Here is a 21,579-nt window from a genome sequence, read left to right on the forward strand (position 1 = left end):
ACCCCTACCCATTCACCAAAAAAAGTGTCAAAAAGTAAAAAACCACAACAGATGGACCCCAAAGCACCCTCCCCATGTTAAGGGCAAGCGGCCTTGTATGGTTCAGGAGGGGGGCGCTCACTCGTCCCCCTCTTTCCTGGCCTGCCAGGCTGTTTGCTCAAATAAGGGTCTGGTATGGATTTTGGGGGGGAACCCCACGCCAATTTTGTTTTCATTTTGCAGTGGAGTTCCCCTTAAAATCTATGCCAGAACCAAAGGGCCTGGTATGGATTTTGGGAGGGAACCCCACGCTGTTTTAAAAAAAAAAAATGTTGGCATGGAGTTCCCTTTAAAATCTATACCAGACCCAAAAGGCCTGGTATGGATTATTGGGGGGGACCACATGCCGTTTTTTTTCTTAATTCTGTCATAGGGTTCCCCTTAACTACTTCAATACACTGTATTATATACTCTGCACTGTACTATATACCCTGCACTGTATTATATACTGTACACCGACTGCACTGTATTATATACTGTATAACACCGACTGCACTGTATTATATACTGTACACTGCCTGCACTTGTATACTGTACACCGACTGCACTGTATTATATATTGTACACTGACTGCAATGTATTATATAGTGTACACTGACTGCACTGTGTATATATATATATATATATATATATATATATATATACTGTATATGTGTATATATATGCTAGACTGCCTGCACTGTATATTTATAGTCTACACTTATTGCACTGTATATGTATTCTACACTGCCTGCACTGTATATATAGTCTACACTGACTACACTATAATATATATATATATATATATATATATATACACACTAAGCTGCATGCACACCACTAACTAACCTGCCTAATCTAGCTCACGTTCTCAATCTCCATGTTATAACACTATATGCGGCTGCCGTGTAAGCAGCCTTATATAATGTGGGGCGTGGACTTAGCCCCTGAGCCATGAATTTGGCCAATCGTGGCTCTCACAGCAGATCGCGCTGTGATTGGCCAAAGCATGCAGGTCAGGTGCATGCTTTGGCCAATCAGCAGGCGTCAATGCACTGCCATCTCACAGTGCATTATGGGGAGCTCCGCGGCACTCGAATTTGCCGCAAACTTACGTTCGACTTGAACATCAAGACCATCCCTAGTTGTTTGCCTGCTCGGGTAAAAGTCTGACATTGTACACACAAAGAGGAGGATTTGTCTGGGAATATTTGGTGGTATTTGTATTTGTGAACTTACAATGGTGTGTATGTGTTTGCTCCTCTAGATTACCACAGTGACACATGCCTAAACTGACCAAGTTGTTTTTTCTGGTTGGGCAACTGGTCAAATCCTTCTGTTTAAATTAGACGCTGCTTCTTTCCTCTAATGGTGATCCCTTTAGGTAAGAATTTGAAATAGGGTGTATTAAGTAATGGATTTGTTTGATACAGTTCTCTGTGGCATATTGATATGGCATATCGAGGAGTCTATAATTGATCTCTTTTTGTTTGCCCATTAGATTATCACAGTGATGTATGCTTGCACTGACCATCCACTTGAAATCTGACCAACCGAGCTGCTTTCCATCAGTGGGGCAAACTGGCTTATCCCTTTAAGCTTCAACTACTCTTGGGAGTTTCTGTTTGCTGTTTATTTCAAATGGTGGCTTTTCAATATCCCTTTTAAGAAACAGTAGTGTTTTGCCCCATTTAGTGATTTTTTATGTTACTTTGGTGCTCCACTTCCCTTTGATACAGTATCTCACAAAAGTGAGTGTAGCCATGATATTGCAGCTAGTAACAAACAATCCGCCAAATCACCCCACTGCCAGACTTCATACATCACTTCCAGAGACAATGAACAGTCTTTTCGAGTTTTGTTTTTGTTGTTTTATTGGGGGGTACAACTTGGATAGGGATTGGAATAAGGGATGCCCTTAGGATAAGTCATTGCCATCATATTTTTTTTACGATTTTAGTACACTTTGATAAAATTAGAGCCAAAAGATTGAATACGCAAATTGAATTAGGTATGAATCTCCTCCTGCATCTCCATGCAGACTGTTGCTCCTCCTCTGCTCAACCTCAACAGACTATTACATCTAAGAGTTCCCTTACCATCACCGTGTGCAGGACAGAGACATCACTTTTGACCGTGTAAAAATAATGGTCTTAGATTTCTTTCACCTCCTGCCCGAAACTTATTTCCTCCTGTACAGACTTAGCTCCTCCTGCACAAAACTTGTGTTTACTAATTCAAAGACATGTCACATCCTCTTCTTTTAAGTGATAGGGGCCCACTCTGAATAAACCCCTAGACCGGCTCTGGTTGCTCGCTGCTACTAGGCCTGAGGCCTGCAGTACCTCTCCCCATAGGCATAGTAGGTTAAAAGCAGTCTTTAGGATAATGGACTACTATTCCCAGACAGCCCAACTTGCAAATCTTGTGCCAGGAGGCCACATCGAGTTGACACAGTCTCTTCTCTGATTCAGGACCCCCCATCATCCACCGTGTGTTTGATGAAGGCTCTGCTAATGACCGTGTAAAAGCAGAGTTCCCTCACAGACTCCTTGGCAACTCCAGCTCGCCACTGTGGTAACACTCACCGACCTTCCAACAGCCCCGAGTCCTTGATGAGGAACTTGACTGGACCATGCATACCGACAGCTTCACCTGCCCTTCTGCTCCAGGAGTTCTCTGCCACTGACCTTGTGGTGACAGAGACATTGCCAATGACCGTGTAGAGGCAATGTTCCCTCACAGCTCTCCCTGGGCCTTCTCCTGCGATCGGCGCACCCCCCCCAGATGGGAATGGCCTTCTGCTGCTATCTAACTTGTCATTCCTCACTTCACTCAGCATACTTCTCCCCCTAGTGGCATATCACCTCAACTTATATATGAGGCCTGCCTCCTGCCAATAACAATTGGGGATTGGTCAGGGCTCACACACAAGGTGCCTGCCACTCCAGTTCCAGACCCAGCCCCTCTTACAGAATATTCTCCCTGGAAGCAGGCGAGGCGCCTCAGAACTGAAGTGCAGGTTATCACACCCACTGCTACTCTAACCACTCCCAGCCCCCAGATAAAAACAGACAGGTCTAGATTGCAGCATAGGCCTGCCTAAATTTGAGCTATGAGTAAGCACTTAATGTAAGTGTGAAATGCGTCAGCTGTTCTGTACCACCCACAGTGGTGCCCTGTGTACCCCATGATCCTGTTTTATGAATAAAGACAAACATTATTCATTCGGTGTGTGGCTGTCCAGATCTCTTCGTTCATCTATACCTGCATTAGCAAATGCCAGCACCTGGGGCTCGCTTTTCCCTGGAGGTGGAGGACACATACATCTTGGTTTGGATCGTCCTGAGTGGCGGTAAATATATTGCCTCATAAAAATAAACCTTTCTAGCACCTACCTATTGGTAGAGGGGTAGAGGGTGCTACATGAGTACACCACTCACATTTTTGTAAATATTTTATTATATCTTTTCATGTGAGAACACTGAAGAAATGACAGTTTGCTACAATGTAAAGTAGTGAGCATACAGCGTGTATAACAGTGTAATTTTGCTGTCACCTTAAAATAACTCAACACACAGCCATTAATGTCTAAACCACTAGCAACAAAACTGAGTACCCCCCTAAGTGAAAATGTCCAAATTGGGCCCAATTAGCCATTTTCCCTCTCCAGTGTCATGTGACTCGTTAGTGTTACAAGGTCTCAGGTGTGAATGGGGAGCAGGTGTGTTAAATTTGGTGTTATCACTCTCACTCTCCCATACTGATCACTGGAAGTTTAACATGGGACCTCATGGTAAAGAACGCTGAGGATCTGAAAAAAAGAGTTGTTGCTCTACATAAAGATGGCCTAGGCTATAGGAAGATTGCCAAGACCCTAAAACTGAGCTGCAGCTTAGTGGCCAAGACCATACAGCGGTTTAACAGGACAGGTTCCACTCAGAACAGGCCTCGCCATGGTTAACCAAAGAAGTTGAGAGCATGTGCCCAGCATCATATCCAGAGGTTGTCTTTGGGAAATAGACGTATAAGTGCTGCCAACATTGCTGCAGAGGTTGAAGGGGTGGGAGGTCAGCCTGTCAGTGCTCAGACCATATGCTGCACACTGCATCAAATTGGTCTGCATGACTGTCATCCCAAAAGGAAGCCTCTTCTAAAGATGATGCACAAGAAAGCCTGCAAACAGTTTTGCTGAAGACAAGCAGACTAAGGACATGGATTACTGGAACCATGTCCTGTGGTCTGATGAGACCAAGATAAATGTATTTGGTTCAGATGGTGTCAAGCATGTGGGGGGTGTGGGGCAGCAACCAGGTGAGGAGTACAAACACAAGTGCATCTTGCATACAGTCAAGCATGGTGGTGGGAGTGTCATGGTCTGGGACTGAATGAATGCTGCCGGCACTGGGGAGCTACAGTTCATTGAGGGAACCATGAATGCCAACATGTACTGTGACATACTGAAGCAGAGCATGATCCCCTTTCTTCGGAGACTGGTTCGCAGGGCAGTATTCCAACATAACGACCCCAAAGACACCTCCAAGATGACCATGGCCTTGCTAAAGAAACTGAGGGTAAAGGTGATGGACTGGCCAAGCATGTCTCCAGACCTAAACCCTATTGAGCATCCGTGGGGCATCCTGAAACGGAAGGTGGAGGAGCGCAAGGTCTCTAACATCCACCAGCTCCATGATGTCGTCATGGAGGAGTGGAAGAGGACTCCAGTGGCAACCTGTAAAGCTCTGGTGAACTCCATGCCAAAGAGAGTTAAGGCAGTGCTGGAAAAATTGGTGGCCAGACAAACAATTTACACTTTGGGCCCAGTTTGGACATTTTTACTTAGGGGTGTACTCACTTTTGTTGCCAGCGGTTTAGACATTAATGGCTGTGTGTTGAGTTATTTTGAGTGGACAGCAAATTTACACTGTTATACAAAGGTGTACACTCACTACTTTACATTATAGCAAAGTGTAATTTCTTCAGTGTTGTCACTTGAAAAGATATAATAAAATATTTTAAAAAATGTGAGGGGTGTACTCACTTTTGTGAGATACTCTATGTACACAAAGGCTGATTATGTGAATAAATAGAAAAAAATTACATAAAAAAACTAAACCAAAATTGGGTAATCATAAATATATAAAACCTATATAAATCCTATAAAAATCTAATATCTATACATATATAGCACATCTTGAACCCCAGTCTGTTTTGAAATCTTTGCCTGAGAGAGACCTTGCTGATGCAGTATAATTACCTTGTGTCTTGTTGCTGTGCTCAGCCCTGCTATGGTGTATGGCCTGTGACATGAAAATTTCTTCCACAACCTGTCAGGGCTGGGTTCCTGCTACCTTACGAGCAGATCTTTTTATTCAGTTCTCAAAAACTGCTCAGCTGGCGGTTAATTACCAGCCAGTCGTTACCACAGTGACTCACTTGGTTACCATTAACCTGCCTCATTAGTACAGCCTACAGTCAGCCCCTTTTCGCTATTCAAGCAGTTTAGCTCATTTGCTCCTTGCCCTTGTGTGGTCTGTGATCTCTACGTGCGTTCCTTCCTGTGCTCCTGTGTATGACTTGGCCTGGCTGACTTCCCTTCTGATTCCTGTTCCTGATTTTTGCTCCTGACTATGCTGACTTCTGGTTTCCTGCCCCCGGCTCATCTGATTACCTGCTCTGGCATTCAAACCCTGGCTTCTGCTTTTTGACTATGGTGTCCGTTTATGAAGCAGTGATCAGTGGTGATCCTGAGGATCGCCGCTGATCACAGTCCATAAACAGTTTATGAAACAGTGATAATCGGGGGAGAACATGTTTGAACTTGTTCTCCCGCCGATTATCTCTACACACAGAGAATCCTCATTGAATGACACAGGAAGGGCCAGTTTATGAAGCGGTGATCTCACCGCTTCACTGGCGATCTGTGTCAGAATTCACACTCCCAGGTTCACCAGCTCAGAGGTGGTGAATCGGGGAGTGAAGAGGAAATCTGGGGGATCTGAGGGGGAAGGAGGAAGATTTTTAACTTCCTTATGCCTCGTTCAGACCCCCCAACACTGTTAGCATGTCCCCCTGTCATATTTATGTGTATACATATATATACATATATACATATAATGTGTATATGTATATATATATATAATGTGTGTGTATATACATGTATATATAATGTGTGTGTGTGTATACATATGTATATAATGTAGGGGGACTCATTATTTTATTAACATTAATCGTCCGTGTATTGAGCGGTGATAATTTATCACCGCTTAATAAACTGACATCTCTGTATTTCTGGTGCTGTAATCTCGTAAAGTCTCACGAGATTCCAGTATCAGGGGCCGTTCTCCACTGTTTGAAGCATTTGTAGATCTCTTCACTCCTCCGAAGGTGAAGCGATCTACAAAGCTTCATAAACTGGCACACAGAGGAGAAAGATCTTCACTGTGAATGCCGGAGAACGAAGCAGTGAATAGATTTCACTGCTTCATAAACGGACACCTAAGTTCCTAAACTGTGTTATTTTTGCCATTTCACTAAAGGTGTGATCTTAACTACACTTTCTGTCTCTGTCTGATTTGTGGTTCCTGACACAACCTCACCTTAGTAGCAGAGTTTGGCTACTCCTGACCCAGTTTTAAGCCTTCTACACAGCTGTTTATGTTTTATTTAATGATTGTGTTTCAACCTACTTATAGAATTGACGATATTTAGCACCAGCTTGATATAATTGATTAATCATACAACTGACTCTAATCCTACAAAATCCCTGTGCTAATATACAAAATGTGCAAGTATAAGAATTGATGCTGGTTTGAAGCCAAAGGGTAGTCTCAACAAATATTGATTTGATTTAGATTTTACTTTTGTTTGCTCACTTTGCATTTTGTAAATTGATAAAAATAAACAATTAAAATATATATTTTTGAAAACATTCTTACTTTACAGCATTTTTTCACACCTACCTAAAACTTTTGCACAGTACTGTACATAACAACATAAAGAAAACTCCTGTACTTAAGCTTTTTGAGTTTCTGGTAATACTGCATTTTGCTGCAGGAAGCCTGTAGTGGGTGGACTTGCTTGCTCTAACACCAGCCATGTGCAGAACAGTTATGAGGTCAACATTTACTACTTTACCACTACTTTTAGAAGGAACTATCTAGATTTGCAAAGGTGTGATGCACACAATGGGGATATATTTCCTTAGCGGCTATTGAGGGATATATTTAAACAAACGTTTTTAAGCCAAGACAAAAACTTTACTTGAGAAAGTCATGTGATGCTGTGATGAAACTTGTGGGGGCGGAACCTATGACGCCATCATGCAAACCCGGAGGTAGGTGTTAGAACTGTACACTCAAGTTGCCAATCTGAAATCCCTGTAAGGTGGCAATGTCCAGATGTATACTGCCGTGCACCAGAACATCTCAGAACTCGGGGGCTTTGATTTAGTTATGTTGCCAGTAGGAAAATTTGCACAATGATGTTTAGCCATTGCTGAATTATCATTATATGGTCAACTGACATTTTAACTAATAAACCAACATTGTGGAAGCAATTTTATTTTTACTGGCCTGCATCTACATATGTATTTCTTCTCTTTTTTCTCCTTTTTTTAATCAATTAATTTATTTTTACTTAAGAACTTACGCATGGAACATTTAACTTTATTATCAGCCACAGTTTGCTTTTATAACGAATGTCGATGTTTTCACAGTACATAAAGAATCAAAAACATCCTTTCCTTGCCAGAGTATATGGTTAGATGCAAATGTCTTCCTCTTAAACTTCCTCTTTTTCTTGTGCTGAAGGAAAAATGTTCTTGTAGAATGGGCTGATCATAATATTCTCTTTGTGAAGCAGTGTGAGAATCCTGTACTCCATAGCATTTCATTTTGGAATAGAGGCATTGAACCACATTGACATACAAGAGATATGTGGAAAACCTTGCAGTGGTGCTTGAAAAATCTTGTTTACACATCTCCAGACACAAGTCATTCTTAGAAATGAACCTGGAACTGGCTAAGGATAACGCTGTAACAAGTAAGGCACAGCTTATGTGCTGCTTGTTTTAATAATCCACACTGGTCATTTTTCAAACTTAAAGTAGTAATAAACAGCATGGGTCACCCAGCGTGCCACATCCCCTTAAGAAAAAAGTGCTAATTCTTCCAAAGGTCGTAGGATGGTTGTGCCTATGTGATGTAAGCTTTCACTTGTTCTTCTAAACATGAGAGAAACAAGCTTAAAATAAAAAACAAAGAATGTTTTATTTGACTTTTACAAATGAATGGGTATATATTTAGATTTCAAAATATATAATTTGAAAAGTAGTACAAGTTAAAAAGCACATATGGTATACATTTATGAAAGATGGATATATATTAAGTGTCAGAGGAGACTTAAAGCAGAACTGAAGGCAAACTTTTTTTTTTTCATTTTGGATATAGTAGGGGAGGGTCAAAACCCCTGACAGTTTTTTTTTTGCCATTTGTGTCCCATTGGGGAAGGTTTCCCTCCACTTCCTGTCCCATAGACTAAACAGGAAATGAGAGGAAATCCCTCCAAAGTGAGGGAATACCTGATTGTCACTAGGGTCACCAGAGCTAGCGTCCCCATTGGAATATTTACCCTCTATGCTTGTTCTGGTAAAAACCCAAAATTGTCACTAGGGGGTATATTGTTGCTGGGGAGCTCTATTGCTGCTGGTGTTTAGATCTATTGTTTCTGGGGGTCAATTGCTGGGAGAGATCTACTGTTTAGGGAAGGCGTCTATTGTTGCTGGCTGCTGGAGTGTCTATTGATGCTGGATTCTGGGAGATCTGTTGTTGCTGGGGTGGATCTATTGTTGCTGGGGGTATTTTTGTGGCTGATCTATTGTTGCGGGGGCATCTATTGTTGCCGGGGAGATTTATTGTTGCCGAGGGATCTATTTTTTGCTGTGAGTGATCTATTGTTGCTGGCTGCAGGGGGCCTATTTTACTGCCTTTCGTTAGCAAATTCAATACAAACTACTTTGCACCAAAAAATGATACTTTCCTGTATTCTCTAGGTAAAGGGTGGAATCAAAGGATGGTGCTCGGAGGTTGGTAGGAGATGGAGAAAAAAAAAGTTCTGCCTTTAGTTATACTTTACCACTGGCCGACCACCCGCCGTCGATTGATGGCGGCAGAACGGCACTCCTGCGCAAATCGCCGTAGCTGTATGGCGGGCACCTCAAGGAGTATAGGGGGCACACGCCGCATGACGTAGGAGCCAATACACGCGATGGCCGCCGGCTACCCGCGATTGCTCCTGAGAAGGAGTCTGGGGTGAGGAACAACAATCGGTCACCTCCCCCAGGCAGTCCCGTCCCCTTACAGTTAGAAACACTCCCTAGGTAACACATTTAACCCCTTGATCACCTCAGTGTTAACCCCTTCCCTGCCAGTGACATTTACACAGTAATCAGTGGCTATTTTTAGCTCTAATCGCTGTATAAATATCCCAAAATAGTGTCAAAAGTGTCTGATCTGTCTGCCGCAATGTCCCGATAAAAAATTGCAGATCGCCGCCATTACTAGTAAAAAAAAAATTATAATAAAAATTCCATAAATCTATCCCCTATTTTGTAGACGCTATAACTTTTGCACAAACCAATCAGTATAGGCTTATTGCGATTTCTGTGCCAAAAATATGTAGAAGAATACATATCGGCCTAAACTGAAGAAGAAATTTGTTTTTTATATATTTTTGGGGGATATTTATTATAGCAAAAAGTAAAAACTTTTGTTTTTTTTTTGCAACATTTTCAGTCTTTTTTTGTTTATAGCGCAAAAAAAAAAAAAAAACACAGAGGTGATCAAATACCACCAAAAGAAAGCTCTATTTGTGGGAAAAAAAAGGACGTCAATTTTGTTTGGGTACAGTGTTGCACGACCGCGGAATTGTCAGTTAAAGCGCCACAGTGCCGTATCACACAAAATGGCCTGGTCAAGGAAGTGGGTAAATCCTTCCGGGGCTGAAGTGGTTAACCACTTCAATACAGGGCACTTATAAACCTTACAAGATAATAAGCTGCGCTGTATATTAGGATTCTTTACATGAATCTTTGCAAGTCATGCTAGTATACACTTATGTGTAAATGTGTTTGCTGTCACCAGTGATAAGTGCACAGAAAGCAAAATAGTGATAAAATATATATCAAAACATTTTATATGTGAAATAAAAATTATTTAAATAATAAAGTCCACTTCAATAGACCAAAAATTTCTCAAAAACAAAAAGTCCACAAATATAAACACTCCTCCAGGGGGTGACTTAATGATCTTTCATAAATGGTGACATGCAGTTCCAACACTGGACGTGATGAGTGTAGGGGTACAATGCAAAAAGTGCCTCCACCACAGGAAATACTGCCGCTTAACAGCTCCCTAGATCTCCTTTTACAGAGACCCAACGTGCCTTAGGCTTTTACCCAGCCTCGGGTGTTGCGGTGGCTGTCAGCGCTATACAGATTCCCCACAGTTTCAATGAGAGATGTCATCTCGTATGGCAAATATTCATTCATAGGCCATGAAAAGATAAAAAGCTTCCATAGTGTATTATGTTTTAAAATTTTATTAGATTAAAAGAATGTTGCACTTACAATTATGCAGATAATCGTTCAGCGATGGATATCAATAACACGAGCCAGCCGGCTCTCGTATGCTGCCCGTAACTTCTGGGTCCAGTGCAGTATGTGATGACGTCAGCACACCGCTCCTCCCTATGCCGTTTCATCACAGATGACGTCTTCCAAGGGTACCCCTGGAAGACGTGACGAAACGGCGTAGGGAGGAGCGGCGTGCTGACATCATCACATACTGCGCTGGACCCGGAAGTTACGGGCAGCATACGAGAGCCGGCCGGCTGTGATTGGACACAGCTGATTATGTAGTAAAGAGCCTATGTCAGAAGCTCTTTACTGGGATCGGGGATGCGATATGTCAGACTGATACACCTCACCATGGATCGCTACACTGCCCAAGCGGCTTATCCTGCTGGATGTCATATGATGTTCAGTCAGGATAATTTAACCACTTTACGCACTTCATATTGCTATATGGCAGGCGGGAAGTGGTGAAGGTATATTTAATATTATTAGTAAATAGAATTTATATAGTGTCACCAGTTTGTGTAGCTCTTTACAATATAATTGTAAAAGAAAAGTTCCTCAAAAGACAGGACTTGAAGGACCATGAACACTCAGAAAAAAAATATATGAAAAGGATTTTTTTTCCGATGAGCCATTTTTCCAATTATTCCTAAAAACGGCCGTTTTTTCAGGAGCAGTGATTTTAATAATGCTTAAAGTCAAACAATAAACGTGTAATATCCCTTTAAATTTCGTACCTGGGGGCGCATGACGGGACTTCCCTGTGGCATTCCCCGTGACCTCACAGGGAAGTCCCGTCAAGTCACCGTGCGTCAGAGGGGGGCGGGGTCACCGGGTGGCCCCACCCCCCGTTATTTAAGAACCGTCAGACGAGGAGATGCCGTCACACAGCGGGAGCCTCCCTCCATGCCAGCATGGGTGCGGAGCGGCCCGGAGAACAAAATGAAGAAGAGAAGAAGAGAAGAAGGAAGAAGAGAAGAGGATGAAGAAGAAGATGAAGAGAAGAGCGGGAGCCTCCCCCCATGCCATGGGTGCGGAGCGGCCCGAGGAGAAGAGGATAGAAGACGCTGCGGAGGAGATGCTGGACGAGAACACCGGTGGAAGAACCAGAAGAGCCAGAAGAACCAGAAGAAGAAGAAGATGAAGGAAGATAGAAGAAAGAAGAAGCATTTAAATAAAGGAATTGTCAAAAACTGTCTCTTGTCGTTTTTAACATTTTTGACAGTTTTTTAGTGAAATGGTAGGGGTAAGTACCCCCTTACCATTTCACACGGGGGGGGCGGGATCTGGGGGTCCCCTTGTTAAAGGGGGCTTCCAGATTCTGATAAGCCCCCCGCCCGCAGACCCCCACAACCACCGGCCAGGGTTGTGGGGATGAGGCCCTTGTCCTCATCAACATGGGGACAAGGTGACCCTGAAGGGTCTGGTATGGAATTTAGGGGGAACCCCACGTCATTTTTTTTAAAAAATTTTGGCCGGGGTTCCCCTTAATATCCATACCAGACCTGAAGGGCCTGGTATGGAATTTAGGGGGACTCCCACGTCATTTTTTTTTTTTAATTTTGGTTCGGGGTTTCCCTGTGGGGAATTCCCATGCCGTTTTTATCAATGAACTTCTATGTGTATTGTCGGCAATGCAATAGCCGCGGGTAATTTTAAATGGGTTTTTTCCTTCGAAATGTCATTTTGCTGTCAGACTGTTCTAAACACGGGAAACATGCGCCCCTTTACAGGCATACTATAGACACCCCCCAGCTACGAAATTTAAAGGGATATTACACTTTGATTGTTTGACTTTAAGCATTATTAAAATCACTGCTCCTGAAAAAACGGACGTTTTTAAAACTTTTTTTTGCATTGATCCATGTCCCCTGGGGCAGGACCCGGGTCCCCAAACACTTTTTATGACAATAACTTGCATATAAGCCTTTAAAATTAGCACTTTTGATTATTCATGTTCGTGTCCCATAGACTTTAACGGTGTTCGCATGTTCGAGCAAACTTTTTTCCTGTTCGCATGTTCTGGTGCGAACCGAACAGGGGGGTGTTCGGCTCATCCCTATTGAAGACAGTACAATTACAATACAAGACAGGAGGGATAGGAGGGTCCTGCTTATAAAAGCCTTCAATCCAAGGGAAGAGACACATCATAGAAAAGTTAATACCTATGAGGGATGAGCTGATAGAGAAAACAGAAGTACAAGTTTTGGATGGAGGCAGAATAGGCTTCCCTAAAGAAATGAGTTTTAATAGATCACTTAAAGGAGGACAGAATTTGACTCTGCCTCTCCAGCTGCCCTGTTCTGTGGTGGCCTTCACTAGACTCACTCACCCAGATCCAGTGGATGAAAGGGAGATAAAGTCAGAATCCTTCTATCACTACAAACTTCAAGTTTTTCCTACATCTTTGCTGTGATTTGTCAGTCTCAGGGATTGGTGTCACCCTTTCTTAATGACGACTCTGCCTGGTTATCTTAGTTTCTCTCCTCTGAAATTCCACTATCATTCTTGGTGACTTTACCGTAACACCCCTTTTCGTCTCTCTGATCACAAACTTATCAGTTTTACACTCTCCCTGTCTCAACTACTTTCCCTCCAATCGACAAACAGTTACCCATAGAAGTCTTTACCACTTCAACCCTTATCTTCTCTATTCTGTAGCTGACTACCTCTAAAACAAAATCTCACTCCTGTCCTGCTCTGACCTGGCTACTAATGTCTACAACTGCCCATCCCCCTCACTAGACACAGAATTAGGCCCTGATTGCTACAACCTTGGCAAACAGAAGTCTCAAAAGACAGAGCCACTTTCTTGAGTGACTGTGGCACAAAACTAAATTCCTATAAGATTTTGCCCTGTATGAATCTGCCCTCCTAGAATACCTGCCAAACACCACTTTCATTAAAACCCTCTCATTCAGTCCTCATCAACTCTTTTACACCTTTAACTTCACTCCCCACTGACTTCACCCACTAACTTATTCACTGCCATCTACGCCTCTTTTTGTAGGGGTCCCCCTGTTGGAAGAACTACAAGATGTAATGTAAAGTTGTTAATAAACTGACAATCCTGTATGAATTATACCTATCTATGCAGCAGGTGGCGCTGTAGTATTATAGTGTATAGTTCATGTTTTCTATGATATAACAGGATGTATTGTCTATTTCAGTGCGTGTACTTGTATATTCCTGCTTCCTGTTCATGCTTCTAATGCTGCAAGACATGTATTGCAATCCTATAAATATATAAAAAGTGATCAGTGCAACCAATTAGACTGTATAACAATCATGAGGTATAAATATAATCACTCTGCAAATAATGCTTATATATACAATCACCGTGCAAATGATGCTAGTAAACAATATAATCACTGTGCAAATGATGCTAGTAAACAATATAATCACTGTGCAAATGATGAACAAGCAAGTCTATTAATTAAAAAGGGGGGCCAAATGGGCCCTTACAGTTATATAATGAAAAAAACGCAGATCTGTAATAATAATGGCGTTACAGATGCCTCTTACAACACATCCGGTTCTCGCGGTGTCTGATCACTTCCTATGCATTATGACACACCACGTCTCTTCATCAGGGTGTCCGGATTGGTTCTAAGCCAAGTCAATTTATGTACAGAGACAGGAAGTGTATTATCGGCCATTTTGTTGAAGTATTGTCTCCAACATGGGCGCGCCCATTTTTGATTAGTCCATAGACAGATAAAATCCTGTATTGTGTAAGTCGTGGCGGGCATATTTTGGGTGGATAAATGAACTATATGCATTACTGCATATGTCCATGGTCCGGCCAGTTAATTACAAAATAATTAATAAATATTTAAAAATCATTATATATATTAAAACAAATGTGTGTCATATAAATATTAATGTTAAATCCCTAACAAGTAACATGGGTAGGGATATATGGATAGTGGTATTAAACATGGTTAGGCGCTCACATTAAAATCCTTAATATAAATGACTGGTATTCCTAAAATATGTATAAAAATGGTAAGAGAACTATTCTGTAAAACTGATTACTATATCACAGAAATATTACATTAAATGAACCGGAAATGATGTTTTGAGGAGATATATGTAAAATCATAATTTTAATAGGGTTTTATATGATTTTACATATATCTCCTCAAAACATTATTTAAAACTAGAACTTTTTTATTTATTTAGTTTTTTTAGCGCTACACCTCTCCTTGTATTTTGTATCATTGCACCTGGCAATATAGTGTCAGCTGCTTTTTTGAGTGTATACTACTTTTTAAGTGCAACAGATTTGCATTTTTAATATGACAGAAGGAAAGAAAATATGCACCGTGATGACAAAGCTCTTAAGATGTACAAAGGCACAAAGCACAACAAAGAAAGCAGAGCCTGTTTTCAATGTAAAAGGACCGGTCACTTAAAAAAGGACTGAGCAATGAAAGCTAGAGCTATTCACAAAAGAAAGAGTCAAAGCAATCACAAAGGAAACTGCAGACACATTGTGGAGTGGCACCTTTAAAGTAACCAAGGGGCAAGCCACATGGCTGGTGCATAGACTCACGTTGGACACAAGCCACATGACTAGCGATGAGACCTTCTTCACAAACATTGATTACAATGCAAAAGACAAAGTTTTCCTAGCAAATGTGAAAATCATCACTGTCGAAGGTAAAGGCAAGGGCTTCCTGAACTGCATTACACCACAAGACAAGCAGAGTATCCTTGTAAAGAAAGTGCTGTATGTTCCAGAACGTGACTGGAACGCAGTAAAAAGAGTGATGCAGTACCTCAAAGGAACAATTCAGATGAAGTTACGGTTACCAGCAACATCAGATCCAAAACTGGTCGTATATGTGGATGCTGATTGGGCCGGGGACTGCACAGACCGCAAATCCACAAGTAGATTCATCTTCCAGTATGGGGAAGGAACCATAAGTTGGTCTATTCGAAAGCAAGTAATTGTCGCTCTATCTTCAACTGAAGCAGAGTACATTGCAGCAGCACACGCATGTCAAGAAGCAGTATGGATTCGTCAATTTTTGTGGACATTGGGGTAGACATGTCAAAACCAATTCCCATTTTTGAAGAGGACCAGTGATGTATTAAGCTTACGCAATCAAAATGGGTCAATCCTAGGACCAAACACACCAACGTCAAGTATCACCTACTGAGAGACAATCAAGAGCAAGGTGTTATTGACATTCAATATTGCCCATCAGAGGAAATGACTGCCGAATAACTCACCAAATATTTATTGAAAGAACGTCATAGTTATATCCAGAAGAAGCTGAATATAATTTGACAAAGCACATGCTGTTTAGAAGGGGTGTTGGAAGAACAACAACATGTAATGTAAATTTGTTAATAAACTGACAATACTGTATGAATTATACCTATCTTTGCAGCAGGTGGTGCTGTGGTATTATAGTGTATAATTTATGTTTTCTATGATACAACAGAATGTATCGTCTATCTCAGTGCTTGTATTTGTATATTCCTGCTTGCTGTTCATGTTTCTAATGCTGTAAGACATGCATTGCAATCCTCCATAAAAGCAAAGCGTACTGCTGTATACAAGAAGCTTCCAGTGCTTATTGCAATACTTTGCACAATATCCCCAAGGCTCGGTCCTCGGTCTCCTAATCAATATCTACATCTCCTGCCTGGGTCAGTTGATAACATCCCTCAGCTTCCCACACATCTTTATGCCAAGGACACACTATAGGGAATGGGTTCATAAAATGTAGAGCAATGATTGTGGGATTGAAGCTCATACAATAAGTGGAATGATGATAAGAGAAAATAATGAGAGATGTACATTAGAAACATTAGAAGTCATACTTTTCTTTGTTCCTTGTAGTTTTGACTTTCTGCTCTCCCTTGGAAAGACCCCATTTATTTACATATCTTTCTTTTGATAACTAATTTTCTACTACATTTGGGATTTTCACAAACTTCACTGGTAAGATAATGACCCAATTCACAAACTGTTACACTATTTCCTTTTCATATATCATTTGGAAAATGTTCTTTTGAGAACTAGTATCTTGAGAGTGTTTGTTCCAGGAATCATGTTAATATAGGCATAAAGTATATCTGCTGCCATTGCTGATTAATATTTGATGGTGCAAGCTAAAGGAGTGTGAACTTTATTATTTTCTCTGTTCATTTTCTATGCTAAACAAGCACATGCATATTCCCAGCCTGAGCTATGCACATGCTTATTCCAGTCAGTTTCTCACTAGATAGTGAAAAACGTATACGCTTGACAGCCTAGGAACAACAAACCAGTAAGGACGTTTTCATAATTTTGTCATGACTTCAACTAGTTCTATTCAGAACCCATGGACCCCCAGGAACATAGGTGCCTTGCAGTTTGAAATGTCTATAACCCTATTATTTTGCCGCTCTGTAGTATCCAACCAAATCTCAGCAAGTAAAAAGTATGCATGTGATCAGATATTTTTGATTGTACAGATATTTATTGTAATCATGCACTGTTCCTTATAAATGACTACATGTTTACAGCATACCTAATTCATATTGTGCAAAATACAATGCAATTGTTAAAAATGAAGGCAGGTAGACACAGCCATTTGCGTTTCAGGTAAAATGACATTTATTCTGATACATTTGTAGTAAGTGAAATTACATCATGATATGTTCATGGTAAATTTCTTCAACATCATCACTAGCATTAAGAGTAAGACATTTTAAAGGCTGATAAGAAAAGTGAGATTAAAACATGTTAATGAAAGTAATTGTGTGCAAGGGAAAGCCTGGCATCCATTTGTTAGCCTGGAGGTGCCAGGAATGGTGGAAATCTAATCATGTCCAATACTTTTCATGTTATGAAAACATGAGGTAACTACTTATGCATTTGAAAAATGATGTGCCTTGTGTCAAGAATGTATCAAGTGAGCGGAACAGTAAAATGAGTTATGTTTAATGGGCAACTCTAGTGTTGCCTGAACTTAAAGGCATATATATATATATATATATATATATATATATATATATATATATATATATATATGTACAATACAATAAAGTATTTACAAAATTGTGAAGGGGTGTACTCACTTTTGTGAGATATAAATACAGTATCTCACAAAAGTGAGTACACCCCTTCACAATTTTCTAAATACTTTATTATACCTTTTCATGTGACAACAGTAAAGAAATGACACTTTGCAACAATGTAAAGTAATGACACTTTGCAACAATGTAAAGTAGTGAGTGTACAGATTGTATAACAGAGTAAATTTGCTGTCCCCTCAAAATAACGCAACAGGTGTGAATGGGGAACAGGTGTGTTAAATTTGGTGTTATCCCTCTCACTCTCATACTGGTCACTGAAAGTTCAACATGGCACCTCATGGCAAAGAACTCTCTGAGGTTCTGAAAAAAAAGAATTGTTGCTCTACATAAAGATGGCCTAGGCTATAAGAAGATTGCCAAGAACCTGAAACTGAGCTGCAGCATGGTGGCCAAGACCAGTTTAACAGGACAGGCTCCACTCTGAACAGGCTAAACCATGGTCGACCAAAGCAGTTAAGTGTACATGCTCAGTGTCATATCCAGAGGTTGTCTTCGGGAAATAGACATATGAGTGCTGCCAGCATTGCTGCAGATGTGGAAGGGGTGGGGGGTTCAGCCTGTCAGTGCTCAGACCATACGCCGCACAATGCATCAAATTGGTCTGCATAGCTGTCATCCCAGAAGGAAGCCTCTTCTAAAGATGATGCACAAGGAAGCCTGCAAACAGTTTGCTGAAGACAAGCAGACAAAGGACATGGATTACTGGAACCATGTCCTGTGGTCTGATGAGACCAAGATAAACTTATTTGGTTCAGATGGTGTCAAGCGTGTGTGGCGGCAACCAGGTGAGGAGTACAAAGACAAATGTGTCTTGTCTACAGTCAAGCATGGTAGTGGGAATGTCATGGTCTGGGGCTGCATGAGTGTTGCCGGCCCTGAGGAGCTACAGTTCATTGAAGGAACCATGAATGCCAACATATACTGTGACATACTGAAGCAGAGTATGATCCCCTCCCTTTGGAGACTGGGTCACAGGGCAGTATTCTAACATGATAACGACCCCAAACACACCCCCAAGACGACCACTGCCTTGCTAAAGAAGTTGAGGATAAAGCTGATGGACTGGCCAAGCATGTCTCCAGACCTAAACCCTATTGAGCATCTGTGGGGCATCCTCAAATGGAAGGTGGAGGAGCACAAGGACTCTAACATCCACTTGTTCTGTGATGTCATCATAAAGGAGTGGAAGATGACTCCAGTGGCAACCTGTGACGCTCTGGTGAACTCCATGCCCAGGAGGGTTAAGGCAGTGCTGGAAAATAATGGTGGCCAGACAAAATATTGACATTTTGGGCCCAATTTTGAAATTTTCACTTAGGGGTGTACTCACTTTTGTTGCCAGCGGTTTAGACATTAATGGCTGTGTGTTGAGTTATTTTGAGGGGACAGCAAATTTACACTGTTATACAAGCTGTACACTCACTACTTTACATTGTAGCAAAGTGTCATTTCTTCAGTGTTGTCACATGAAAAGTTATAATAAAATATTTACAAAAATATGAGGGGTGTACTCACTTTTTTGAGATACTGTATATGTATGTGTGTGTGGGTGTATGTACAGTATATGCATTTATATACAAAAAAAACATAATTTTATTTCGAGGAAGAATGCTTGGTTCAGGTTCATAATAAAATCATACTGATTTTGTTAGTGCCAATAGAACGTTTAGTCACATAGAAAGTTAAGCTTCAAGTGCTGCATGTTCGACCCAAATCCAAGTCATTTGTGGTTCAAGAAAATGGTGAACTAATGAGACCATTCACATCTATAACAACCAATTACAAACCATGCACTTCCTGGTCTCTGAACTGTGGTCAGGTAGATTAGGTTCAGTTGTGGGGTTTTCTTAGGTGCCAGCCTCCACCCTGTAAATGACAATGTTCCCAGCAGGCTTTTAAAAGTGTGTGGCAGAGAAAACATGGAGTATTTAGGTACAGATCACAGAATGTTTGCAGGAAGGGTCAGTTATTGCGCTTGGTGATTACTGGAAACAGACACACTTGCTGTGTATTGTACAGTTCCAAGGGTTATAGAAATAGAAAACAAAGTTGGTGAACCGAGAGCTGGTTACTGATGGTGACTGCTGAAAACTGATATATTGGGGCATAGTTTAATTATGGTGTGACCAGACACATCTTATCACAGCTCCACTGCAGATCTTCAGTAATACTGCATACAGCAGCACTAAACCTGCATTATGGGGAGAAACAAAGGCTCCTGATCCTCCTGAGCCCCACTGCTACCTCAGTCCAAGTCCCTGACACCTCCATCTATCAGGATATTCTGTACTGTGGGAATTTGTACATAACAAGCAGCAGTGTCACGAACATGGTCAAGGCCGAGATGATGATCCCTCACCTCTGCAATCTGTGCATTACATATTCTTGACTAGGGATGAGCTGAACATCCCCCGGTTCGGTTCGCATCCAGAACATGCGAACAGGCAAAAAATTTGTTCGAACATGCGAACACCATTAAAGTCTATGGGACACGAACATGCATAATCAAAAGTGCTCATTTTAAAGGCTTATATGCAAGTTATTGTCATAAAAAGTGTTTGGGGACCTGGGTCCTGCCCCAGGGGACATGTATCAATGCAAAAAGAATTTTTAAAAATGGCTGTTTTTTCGGGAGCAGTGATTTTAATAATGCTTAAAGTAAACCATAAAAGTGTAATATTCCTTTAAATTTCATACCTGGGGGGTGTCTATAGTATGCCTGTAAAGGGGCGCATGTTTCCCTTGTTTAGAACAGTCTGACAGCAAAATGACATTTCTAAAGGAAAAAAGTCATGTAAAACTACTATCGCTACTATCACTACTACCTGGGGGGTGTCTATAGTATGCCTGTAAAGGGGCGCATGTTTCCTATGTTTAGAACAGTCTGACAGCAAAATGACATTTCTAAAGGAAAAAAAGGTAATGTAAAACTACTATCGCTACTATCACTACTAACTACTGTAAAACTACTATCGCTAGCGCCGGCTATAATGAATTGTCGATCCGGCAATACACTTAAAAGTTCATTGATAAAAATGGCATGGGATTCCCCCGAACCAAAATTTAAAAAAAAAATGCGTGGGGTCCCCTCAAAAATCCATACCAGACCCTTATCCGAGCACGCAACCTGGCAGGCCGCAGGTAAAGAGGGGGGGAACGAGAGAGCGCCCCCCTCCTGAACCGTACCAGGCCACATGCCCCCAACATTGGGAGGGTGCTTTGGGGTAGCCCCCCAAAGCACCTTGTCCCCATGTTGATGGGGAGAAGGGCCTCATCCCCACAACCCTTGCCCGGTGGTGGTCTGCGAGTGTGGGGCTTATCGGAATCTGGAAGCCCCCTTTAACAAGGGGACCCCCAGATCCCGGCCCCCCGTGTGTGAATTGGTAATGGGGTACAAATGTACCCCTACCATTTCACAAAAAAAGTGTCAAAAAGGTTGAAAAAAACACAAGAGATGGTTTTTGACAAGTCCTTTATTAATGTCTTCTTCTTCCATCTTCTTTCTTCTGGTCTTCCTTCGGTGTTCTTCTTCTTCCTCCATCTTCTTCTTCTCCATCTTCTTCTTCCTCTGCTCTTCTCATCCCGCATTTTCCTCCAGCTTCTTCTCCGCTCCGTCCGCACGATCCGCCTCAGTGGGAGTCTTCCACCGGGTGACGCTTCGGTTCTTCGGATACTTCTTATATAACAGAGGGCGGGGCCACCCGGTGACCCCACCCTCCTCTGACGCACGGGGACTTCACGGGGACTTCCCTGTAGCTTTCCCCGTGCGTCAGAGGAGGGCGGAGTCACTGGGTGGCCCAGCCCTCCGTTATAAAAGAAGTGTCAGA

Source organism: Aquarana catesbeiana, linkage group LG04, assembly GCF_042186555.1.
Source record: "Aquarana catesbeiana isolate 2022-GZ linkage group LG04, ASM4218655v1, whole genome shotgun sequence".
In the NCBI taxonomy this organism is placed as follows: domain Eukaryota; kingdom Metazoa; phylum Chordata; class Amphibia; order Anura; family Ranidae; genus Aquarana; species Aquarana catesbeiana.